This window comes from Zeus faber (genome assembly GCF_960531495.2).
Source record: "Zeus faber genome assembly, chromosome: 18".
NCBI lineage: Eukaryota > Metazoa > Chordata > Actinopteri > Zeiformes > Zeidae > Zeus > Zeus faber.
The window spans coordinates 2,499,035-2,511,408 of record NC_137210.1 but is presented as its reverse complement, the minus strand read 5'-3'; positions in this window follow the sequence as shown (position 1 = coordinate 2,511,408).

The window sequence follows — 12,374 nt, the reverse complement described above, 5'->3', positions numbered from 1 at the left end:
ACATCTGGGAAAATTCAGGATCCAACTTCCAGGAGATAGCAAGTAGCCTGACTGGCAGGCTGTTCCCCTTCAAACTCAGTAACTCTAAAGTACTGCTAGGAGGAAGGCAAGCAGGGCAGCGGAGACTCTGTGGCACTGGGCAATGGAGACATGGGGGCGCCGGGCCGCGGAGACTGGGGGGCTAGGCCAAGGGTTGGCTCCAGGCTCACAACTCCACATATAATTGACGGAGTGCAGGCGGGAGGTGAGCAATCCGGGGTACCTGAAGGGGCCGTCCAGGCCAGGAAGCATGCTGGCGACCAGCAAGCCTACAGCTCGCAGGCTGGTGGTTAGCAGGTGAATCTCCAGGTTTGTCCCTGATGAGGAAACGCCTGAACGCTACAAAAACCAGGTCCGCTGGGTTCATGGTTGGTAAGTTCGTTCTGTTAAGGATGCGGTCTGGTGAACACAAATGCAGGACACAAAACGGTTTTGGGAGTAGATGCCAGGTTTAATGTGGAGACAGACAAAAGATCAGGACCGTAGACAGGACCGAGAGTTCAAGAGACACAGAGACCCACACAAACGCACACAACAATCTGCCCGAGACGATGCATGGGGACCCGGTTAAATACCATTGGAGTGACGCTGAAGGTGAAGACAGGTGGTGAGATTGCTGACTGGGGACAGGTGGGCAGTGGCAGGGATGTGAAACCAGACACAGACAGACAGAGGGAGCCAGAAAGGGACATAGGGACCTAGAGACAGACAGAGGGAGACAGAGAGACGGATAACATGCAAGAACGGGGCAGGATCCTGAGGGCAATACCACTTTTTATTAATTCTTTAATCATCAAGAACTGCTTGCAACAACTCTGTCCTGTGTATAACCTGATGACAAGAGCACAGCTTTTGTACATGCAATACATTATATCTTTAACTAAGTCAAAACAAGCCATTTGCGACACTGATCACAACTTTTCATTAAAGGCTTTCATCTGTCCACCCCCCCTCTTTCACTTTTCATCATTTGTTTTCTTGTGTTTATTTGAAATATGATGTTTATTCATTTGGCTTTCTTGCCCCGGTTGTACATCGCCACAATAATAATTCATCTAAAATTGTGAGAATGCTTGTATTACACGTCACAGAGTTCACACAGAGTTTCTGGGAATTGGAGTGTCAGAGATATGAGAACTGCAGATTCGTCTCCCTTCACCTCCCGAGTTGGCTTGTGACTTGACAGCTCATTTTTACCTAAACGTTCTTTTCCAAGCAGACAAAAGCACTCAAATCTACTGGTTGAATTACCGACATCTCAAAAAAAGTCAAAAGTGATGATCTCCAGCCTTCATGACATGACACTGCCATTAACATGATTATAGGTTGATAGATAGATAGTGAGAGAGAGCGACAGCGCGAGAGAGAGAGAGAGATCTATCGCTAATGGGTCACGATCTCTCCCTCTATCTATGACCATGATCCATCAGTTCCGGATAGTTCAGAGAGTCACCCCCCCTCCCCCGCCTTTTTTGGGAATGTCATGTTTTCCTGGACAAAGTTTTTTTTTATATTTTATGTATTTATTTATTTTTTCACACACCCCACTCTGTCTGGAAGACGGAGGAATGTGTGTCAGGCAGGGAGCCAGAAGTCGGCAGTGTTGGAGGAATAAACTCAGAGTCCAGGTCTTATTCTCAGGGACGCCGCGAGCAGATGGAGCCCAAACATTGGTTGCTGTGCATGTGTGTGTGTGTGTGTGTGTGTGTGTGTGTGTGTGTGTGTGTGTGTGTGTGATGAGACCCGGAAGGGGAAGGGATTACACACTAGGAATAGACACAAACAGACATGTCGACACCTTTTGTATAATTCAGATGTATTTATTTATGTACACACACTTCAACACACAATATCACTGTCTGAAAAATGACACTTTTTTCATTCCTTTAACTTGCACTTACACACAACTTACACATCAAACAATCACACACACACACAAGCATAAATGACATGTCAATGCTGGAAATGATTGCTTTTCAATTGCCATGACTCTGTGATTCTTCACAGCAGTACACTGTATATGTTAATAGAAGCTGTAAAGAGGAAGTGCGGGTCACTAGGGGTGGATGTAGATGTGGATATGGGGGTGGTGGTATTGGCGGGGGACTGGAAATTACAATGCCTCGGTGGCCACTGCGTGCCATGCCCATAAGCGCAGAGAGGCTTTTATGGGCTCTTCCTTATTGAAAGTACTTTATTTTGGCGTTGAAGATGTGGCCAATGTCTCTGTCTGCAGCCACATATCATGTGCTCTGAGTGCCATTCTGCCAATGCAAGAGATGCCGATTTCTTATCGGACAGATACACACAACGGTCCTTGCTCAGAAAATGTGCTTATCATATTTGATTGTAAAGTCTACTTACAAACCATTCCATATTGGGATTAATCTTTTTTTTTAAATTTACAATAATAATAATAATAATAATAATAATAATAATAATAAACTTTATTTTTATAGCACAATTCATGCAGGAGATGCAACTCTTCACAGGAGGTGCATCACAGAGTCAAAAAAAAGAAAAAATGTAATGAAAAGTGTGGTAAAATAAAAATGCAAACTACTCAACTTTAAACATTAAAAGATAATGAAAAGAATAAAACATAGTACGTGCACCAAGCAGTATGTTCAAAATAAACAAGGTTCAAAATAAATAAAAATGATTCTGCAAAGATATAATTCCTTTTTTTTCTGACTAAAGCTACTGAAAGCCTTCGTTGAAAAGGTTTGTTTTCAATTTCTTTGGAATCATGTGGAAGGCATTTGGCCGAGGTGGCTCTGTTGACATGATGAGTGATAACAAAGTTTGTTGTTCAAAGTGATTAATGACGTAATGATATATAACAGGACCCCCACAAGTGTCCAATGTAATGGTGTGTTTGCTTTTATTGGTGAGCTAGCATGTCTATTACCATTTTTACACCAAAATTAGCGAGTATATGTGGGGTTTTTTTAAACGCGGGTAAACCCGCATAAAATAGGTGAGTATGCCTTTCTTTTTTTCTGGGTTATCATGTTTGCCATCATGAACGCAGAGGAAAATGTGAATGTCATGTTTCCAGTGTGATTGGAAAAAAACAAACAAACAGTAAAAAGCAGCATGGAGTAGCTATGCCCGCTTGGCAGCTGGCTGCTGAGCAGGCTGGCTCTCCGAGCATCGGGGCCGGTCCTTCGGCGGTGGGGAGTGGAGACACTCCTCCGGTTCAGAGGTCAGCTTGGGGTGGTGCTGGAGTGGCTCTGAGCCCAGCGTGGAGTTCTCGCGGTCTCCACTTTCCTGCATGCGGGAAAAAAAAGTCAATAACTTCTGATTTTGACTTTGGATTCTAAATCGGATATGAAATGATTGAATGATACATGGATCTTCCGGTCAATTTACTCACCAACATTCGGAACTTCAACACGTGTCATAGTATCGCGACAGGAAATGGGCGAAAATGAGCGCGTCTACTCGGGTGTCACGTTTCCATCACTGCTGATCGGCGCTGGAGGCGATAAAATCCTGTGACTACTGCAAAGTCATTTGTCCCAGGAATGATGGCGATAGTAACCTTTCTCACTAAAGACAAAAGCCAGATGTTAGTGGGTATTGGTGTTTTTTTTGTGCAGTGAAAAAGGAGCTGGGAACCCATGCAATATTTCTGCAGTAAGTGGTAAGTTTCTCAATAGTAAAGCAATGATCAAAATGATGGGAACCGACATTTTAAGGACCGGGTTGAAAAATGGCAAAACTATCCTTTACAGTAAGTCTCCATGAATTTCATGATCTCTATTTAATAATGCTCTAAAAACGCTGATGCAATCAGTGGATCAGCACGCCCACCAGACCCTGCAGGATTTACTCTCCTAATATGAGCCCCCTGCGGTAAATGCACCATAATAGATTTGTCAGGTTGATATTTATTGGATTCATTTCGACCGAATTTAATTGATGCATGAATATTTTAATGTTTATCCCCCATTTATTGAATTGAGCCTTTGGGGGGACATTTGGTGTCAGGAAGGGGGCGGGGGTATGGACTGGGAAATAAAGTGTTCTGGCCGCCCCAACAGAGCCTCTCAAAAAGTGATAGAAAATGTTGAAAAAAATGCTTTAAATTATTCAATGGCCACAAATTCTAATCAGACTTTTAATATTGGAGTCTAATTAACCCCGTGTTGAAATTAAATATAGATGGGATTAACAGAATGCCTTTAACTCTTTAATGCCTTTAACTTTAAAGAATAACAGAAGAATTTGCCCCCTTCCGCAGGCCAAAGAATTTAACTTTGGATATAAAAGTAAGCCTTGGCATTACTATATCGGAACATTGACCAACACATTGCATGAGTATTTTTTTACAAGAGTATGAATGCTCTTGTAACACTCACACTGTTCTTTCCGTACATATTAAAGACCTTTTAAAAACCTTGTCATGCGAAAACAAATTTTCCGTTATCGCATATATGTCTGCAGCAAAGTGATGATCCTTTTGTTCCATTTGACCTTACCACTGAAAGATAGATAGATAGATAGATAGATAGATAGATAGATAGATAGATAGATAGATACTTTATTCATCCCCAGATTGGAAATTACAGCGTCAGAACAGCTCACATAGAATAGGCAATAATAATGAAGCTATACAATAAAAATATAACAAAGAAAATGGCAATATAAGAAAAAAATGAAAATATACAATAAACCCTAACAGTTGGGGCATATATGGCAATATACTCTTAACCTATTAATAAAATACAAATATATCTCTAAAAAATTTACAGAAAAACGATTAAAATGAAATAAAATCAAAATAAATGACCAAAAAAAGGATAGAAAAAAATGAATAGGTCATATACAGCAATTTGTTAAATAAATCTGACCAATGAAAGAAAGATAAACCTGAAGATAAGAAAAAATGTTGATGTTTATAAAAAAAACTAATGGTAAGCATTACATATAAGACAAAAAATTATAATTAATTAATTAATTAATAAACCTAAGATTTTAACAGCAAATGTTGAATGATGGCAATGAATGTTGGCAATACAACGAAAAAAAAAATGTTGGTGTAATAAAGGCAACATTAATGTTGCAGTTGGAAGGGTGCCTCTTTACTCTCTTAAAGTGATAATTTATAGCCCCTCTAATGAGCACCATGTGAAAGACAGGTGTTTGGCTCCTCATGGTCCCAAGGGGCCCCCCCCTCCACATCCTCCCCTCCGCTCTTGCTCTCTCTCTCCGTCAACCCTGTCACGCTGTCTTTCATTCTCTTGTTCACTTTTCATCTCTCTGCCAAACATCTTCTTCCTGACAACCCCCAACAAAATCGCAGTTATTTTCGTTTGCTTTTTGCATCCACGCATTCAACTGTATGTTAAGCAAGGCTTTGCCCCCCGCTACTCCTGTGTTTCTAGTTATTTGACCTGATTGCGTTTCATTGTTTTAACAAAGTTATCAAGGAGAATTAATGAGCAGTTATTACCCCCCCACCTGATTCCTCGGGCGGCGAAAATAAATACCGAAAAATGATCCTTTCGCTGTAAAAAACGACTCTTCCTGCTTCACTCATTCACTTCCTCTCTCTTTGTCTTTCCCTGTCTCATTCGTTATCATACGTCGATTCCTTCCTTTGCGCCTGTCGTTGCTTTTCCTTCTTTATCTCTTGCTCGGTCCCCAGTATCCATCACATTCCGTTTCATTTAGGCCATCAACCATTCACATCACTGTGTTACCGTTACTATATTGACCCCAAAAAAAAAAAATTAGCACAAGTATGAAAGGTTCAACTAATTTTTGAGATTTGGTTCTTGACAAATTATACTTTCCGACTCATTGTTTGTTTAATTCGGTTGGTGTAACGCAGGGTGAGCGAGGGAGCTCGCTCGCAAACTAGAGTCAGAAGAGTCGGTTCAGCTCTGAGTTGTGAATGGAATTCTCACAAGAATAATTTGAATCGTCAAAATTATTATTTTGGTGGAATGCAAAGAGTAAATCATTCACATTCAATATGAATTGTATCAAAAGCTTTGGCCTTTTTCGCCATGGACTTACTAATTTTTTTCAGTTATTATTTTCATGTTGTGAGTCCAAGTTTCATCGAGTAATTTAAAAGATTTGATTTCCCGAAACGAATCAGTCATGAGTCTTGCATTAGGGCTGCAGGAACGAAATTCGAAATTTAAATTGAATTCAAATAAATGTAAAAATCACAATTCGAATGCTGAAATTGCCATTTGATTGTGTATTTTTTTATAAATAAATAATTGATTATAAATGTTTTTGCTAACGTTAGGGAATAAATTCATATGTGATGAGCAATAAAGTTCAATATAAGTTTATCAAGTTTCAAGATTCAAGAGGTTTATTCGTCACATACATATACATACTTCTGTACATACATACATACATACATACATATATGCAGTGAAATGTCAATGCAACACACCCGGTGATTATGCACAATATGTTCTAGGCTTAACACAATAACTACCTAATTTGTATTTGACTAACTTACTGAAACGAACTGATTCCTAAAATGCAAGGCAGTAAGTAAATAGAATAATATAGAGTAAAATTAAATTGAATTAAATAACTCAAAAGTAATACAGAGTGGGGGTACAAAATAGAAATAAAGGGTGTGACTGTATATGGGATAGGCTATTATGTATATACAGATATGTGGATTAAAGTGGCATGTGAATAAAGTATACAGTATACAGTACTGTTGTATACAGTACAGTATATGCAGTACGCTATACAACAGAAATACAGTAACACTGAACAGAACAGCAATATAGCGCAGTATGCAGTAACCCAGAACAGTGATACAGTATGCAGTACAGTATGCTACATACAGTACAGTAGGTAGTGGAGCCTATGTGTAAGGACCCCTGGTGAGGTCAGCGTTGACAGTTCTAATGGCTTGCGGGAAAAAACTCCGTCTCAGTCTCTCTGTTCTCGCTGCGTGACTGCGGAGGCGCTTTCCTGACCGCAGCAGCTGGAACAGTCTGTTGTTGGGGTGATGAGGATCCTTCATGATCCTACGGGCTCTGCTACTACACCTCATGGTGTATAAGTCCTGCAAGGAAGCGAGTGTAGTTCCAGTGGTACGTTCAGCTGAACGCACCACCCTCTGCAGGGCCCGCCTGTCCTGGGCAGTACAGTTCCCAAACCAGGCAGTGATGTTGCCTGTCAGGATGCTCTCCACTGCTCCAGAGTAGAAGGACTTGAGGATCCTCACCGAGACCCGGAATTTCCTCAGCTGCCTGAGGTTGTAAAGACGCTGCCTCACCTTTCTCACCAGAGAGTCTGTTTGTAAAGTCCATGTTAAGTCCTCCATGATGTGGACTCCCAGGTATTTGAAGCTGCTCACCCTGTCGACAGAAGTCTCGTTAATCACCAACGGCGCATGCGTCCTCAGTTGTAATCCCCTCCTTAAGTCCACAATCAGCTCCTTAGTTTTGCTGACGTTCAGGAGGAGGCTGTTGTCCTGGCAACCAGAGTGACAACTCAGCCACCTCTCCACGGCAGGCCTTCTCATCTCCATCCTTGATCAGACCCACCACGACGGTGTCGTCAGCAAACTTGATGATGGTGTTGGAGCTGGACTTGGCCACACAGTCATGTGTGTACAGGGAGTACAGTAGGGGGCCGAGGACGCAGCCCTGGGGGGATCCTGTGCTCGGGGTGAGGGAGCTGAACATGTGCCTCCCCACCCTGACCACCTGGGGCCGGGCTGTGAGGAAGTCCAGGATCCAGGCACACTGTGCTCAGTCCTAGCTCCTGCAGCTTGACAGCCAGTCTGGTGGGGACTATGGTTTTGAAAGCTGAACTATAATCGATGAACACCAATCTCACATAGGCCCCCTTCCGGCCATCCAGTTGCCTGAGCAGTACCTGGGAGACCATGTCATCCGTGGATCTGTTCTGCCAGTATGCGAACTGTAGCGGGTCCAAGGTGCGGGTGAGGGAGGCGCAGATGTAATCCTTAATCAGCAGTTTGTTGGTTGTGCAGTGAACGCACACCGTCTCCCTCTCTGTCACTGTTTCACTGTGTGTACAAGGGAGAGTGTGCCTTTGAAGGTCCAGTACAGGTAGTCCTCACTTAACGACCTACCTGTTTAACGACTGTTCTACAATGTTCGACATCGTGCACCCTTTATAAACTACTGTATATACACTATATACACTATATATACTATATATACTATATACACTATGTATACTATATATACTATATACACTGTATGCATCTCATCTCATCACCGTTCTCAGTCGCGTTCCCGCAGTCTGTCAGTATTCACTACACTAGCGTTCACAATGGCCACGCCCCCTTATCGTGAAATAACACGGGTCCTCGCTTATCGATCAATTTGCTTAACGACCTGGTCCTAGGAACGTAACTTAAGGTTAAGTGAGGAGTACCTGTAGTTCCACAGATGTGGCGATGGAAGTGGAAAATAAACCCGACCATCACCTAGGAAATGTCCTCTGGTGTGAGGTTCCCAACCACCGGCTCATGGACCGTGCTGGGCCGTGGGGCATTTGACCGTGAGAACGCCACCGGGAGTTTTTCAGGAGCGATCCGCTCTGCAGTAGAGCAGCAGCAGGAAACTACATAAATTACATACATCTAGTTAGGGAGTTAGGGTTAGGGTTAGGGTTAGTTTGTTGTTTGGAGAAAAGATTGCTCTGATCAGAGCTGCGGAACGGTGCGTAAACCAGACCCCCCGTACTAAATTTGAGCATTAAAAATGTAAATATATTTGAATATTAAAAATAATAACGCATACATTTGAATGTGATTATAGAGGAATATCTGCAGCCCTATCTTGCATCACTATTTGTAGGATGTAATAAACATGTATCATAAAATCATACATGTTACTTTTTAGTAGTGTGCTGTGGTATTATTTCATTGTAAAAAGTGTGCTGTGGAAGAAAACTTGTTGGGAGACACTGCATTACGGGCTACAGCTTGGAAAGGACGTGATTACCCCAGTGAAACTGACGAAACTGTGGTACAAAATGCGAACAAGTGAACAAAAAATTGCCCACCCTTCACAACAAACCTCATCTCAAACATACGCCGAACAGCTGAAACAGAGGCTTCTGAATCAAACCACATGAAACATGACCTAATTCTCTCTCTCTCTCTTTCTCTCTCTCTCTCTCACCACAACCCTGCTGCTAATTCATGCTCGAGAGCCAAACCGCCTTTTTTGGGAATGTCGTGTATTCGTGGACCAATTGCTGTTTTACTCTCCCCGCTCTGTCTGGAAGACGGAGGAGGAATGTGTGTCAGGCAGGGGGCCAGAAGTCGGTGTCGGGGAATAAACTCCCGGTCCTGGTCTCGTTCTCAGGGACGCCGGGAGCAGGACAGATTGTGTGTGTGTGTGTGTGTGTGTGTGTGTGTGTGTGTGTGTGTGTGTGTGTGTGTGTGTGTGTGTGTGTGTGTGTGTGTGTGTGTGTGTGCGTGCGTGCGTGTGTGTGTGTGTGTGTGTGCGTGTGATGAGACCCCGGAATGGATAGGAATACACACTGGAATACACACAAACATGCGTGCGTAACCTTTTGTGTAATTTAGATTCATGCTTAACAAAGGAATGTTTTTTACACGCGCACCCAGCACGCACGCACGCACGCACGCACGCACGCACGGACGCACGCACGCACGCACGCACGCACGCACGCACGCACGCACGCACGCACACACACACACACAGACACTCACACAAGTGCTGCAAAATATACACAAGAGGAAAGGCTAATTCTTTCTGTTAATGCTATTCCCTCAGTATGGGTGATGAGTCTGATGGAATGGCTGGGAATTAACTCCAGGGGGCTCCTGGGAGACTGGAATAGTTAATGGACTGTGTCATAGGCATGTCCCTGTGTCTGTGCAAATGGTGTGTGCGTATCTATCTGTGTGTGTTTGTGTGTGTCCGTCTGTGCACCTCTCCTCGTGTAAGTGAGGCAAAAGTGTTGGAGGGGGGTGAAGGGAGGTGGGGTGAGACCAGTGGAAGAGCATGATGAAATAAGAGATAAAAGACACAATAAGAGATAAAAACCTAATTGGTCCCTGTAGGGGAGGTGTTAGCCACTGCTGAAAAGAAATAAGCTTACCTCCCACATCTTGACGAAAAAGCGTTGAGGGGCGGCAACAACAATAAAATAACAGTTTTATCGTATAAAATAAGAAGACAGTCTTTGAGGAAAATGACTGGCCAACGGGCAGGTTTTTGTCGGCAAATTGGCGATCATGGCCACATTTCATCACCTGTCGGGAAGGCATCTGAAGAAATTTGGATGGACTGGTGAAGAGAAAGTAGCGTTGCTCAGTAGATAATTTCCTGTGTATCATTGCCGAGCGCTACCTAGTGTCAAACAGAAAATAAGATCTTGCCAAAGAAGGGGTACAAAACCGTTTTGCGCTCGTTCTGCCTCCGGCCAAACGAGCGCTATGGAGCGAGTCCGGTATCTCTATTGGAAAATCCTTCACCTCCAATCTTTTGTTTGGATGCTATCTTCTCTTTTGCTGTCCGTTATTGACGCTAGCATGTCACTGGTTGCCATGGGATTGCAAAATGGTAACATTCAATTACTAAACGCGCCCCCATTTTGCGTTTGGCACAAACCCGAAGAGAAGATGAAATAGGTGGAGTTCACATTCAGAGCAGTAGGGGAAGGGGGTGTGATGAGCTTTATACGTAAAAATGATGTCTCTGTGAGTGGTTTCCAACCCTAAAACCAAGCACAGCGATTATTAAAACAAAACAAATTTAACAAATAAAGTTAGATTTGCCCCAGTTTGTCTGGTTGTTGGTAGAAATGGTCTCATATTGAGACTTTTGCAGTGCTGAGTTGACAACATTTCTGTCAGTGTTTTGTTTAAATAGTTTGCTTTAATCATATATATATATATATATATATATATATATATATATATATATATATATATATATAATTTCTATATAAAAATTCTAAATAAAATAATATTATTTTATTTTCAAATCAAATTTTAATTTGTGTTATTTTCAATACAATACTATTTACTATAATCTTGTTACAACCTTTACTATAATAAATTTAATGTTAATTCTGTTTTCTAGAGACATTCACTATGATATAATCCATAGAGGTAGGGTGGTAGGGGCTATGTCCCTTATTTTTTTAAGCAGTAGGTGCTAACCAAAGCTGTCAGGTTAGGGTTAGGGTAAGGGTTAGGGTTAGGCCGGCTTACACAACACTCAGCGGCAATATAATTAAAGTAGGAAAATGTAGACACATATAGAACCCTGGAGTCAACCCATAAATACTACCACATGCACACCACACACACACATTAAAAAGAACATATTCATACACAGGTGTTTCTCTTTCATTTCATTATTGTTTGCATTTGTATGTGCCTGTGTGTGTGTGCGTGCGTGCGTGTGTGTGTGTGAACATGTGTTAGTGTTTGTGTGATTTGAGCAAATGTGTGTGCGTATGTGAGATCCCATGTGGTCACCATACCTCTATTAAACCAGCTTGTATGAGGCCTCCTTGCGGCTCTGCATTAGTGCAAGGCACGGAATGGACTACATCATTAGTTGAATGAAAGGAAGCAGCCTCAGAGCAGCGTGTTGCAGCAGTGGATAGTGCTGCAGCCTCGCAGCACCAGAAACCTGTGTTTGAATCCCTTGGGTCAGACGGGGACTTACGGGGACAAGTTAGGGCCTACCCAGAGCAAAGCAAAATCCCAGGTGTGATCATGTTTGTGTTTTCGAGACAAAAATTTGCATAATTCAAGACCACGATGAGCAATTTCTCATACATCTCAAATGTTTCCCCTGAGAAAACGTCATTATGTCTCGATTACATCTCGCGGTGATCAGTGCTTGAGGTTTCTCCGTGATCTACCTTGTGCCCCCCCTTTAAATACAAAGAGCACAAAGGAGTTGAGCGCTCACGTGACCTCAAACGCGTCTCCACGTTTCTGTCTCTGAGTGAGTGAAGGACCTCGCCCGCCCAAGGCCCATACAATGTGTTTGATCACAGTGGGCCTCATTCATGAGTATGAGTGTGGAAATATTCTTACTTTGTGGGCAAAAGAGCTGGATACGCACCACCAAGTCACCACCGTATGCATGGCCACATTTGTTCTTAAGCACGTACGTATGATGATAACTCTGAACTTTCTATTCTATTCTACTATCGCAGAGCCCAACAGGTGGATGCAGGGGAGATGGAGGGAGCGTAGCAACACAGCAAGCAAAGCAGGTCGGGCAGGATTGGCTGCTTAAATAGGCCAGCCCATAAGGGCACGGAAGCGTGTGGCACCGTCGAGTTGTCTGACAGAACTAGCTTCAAAG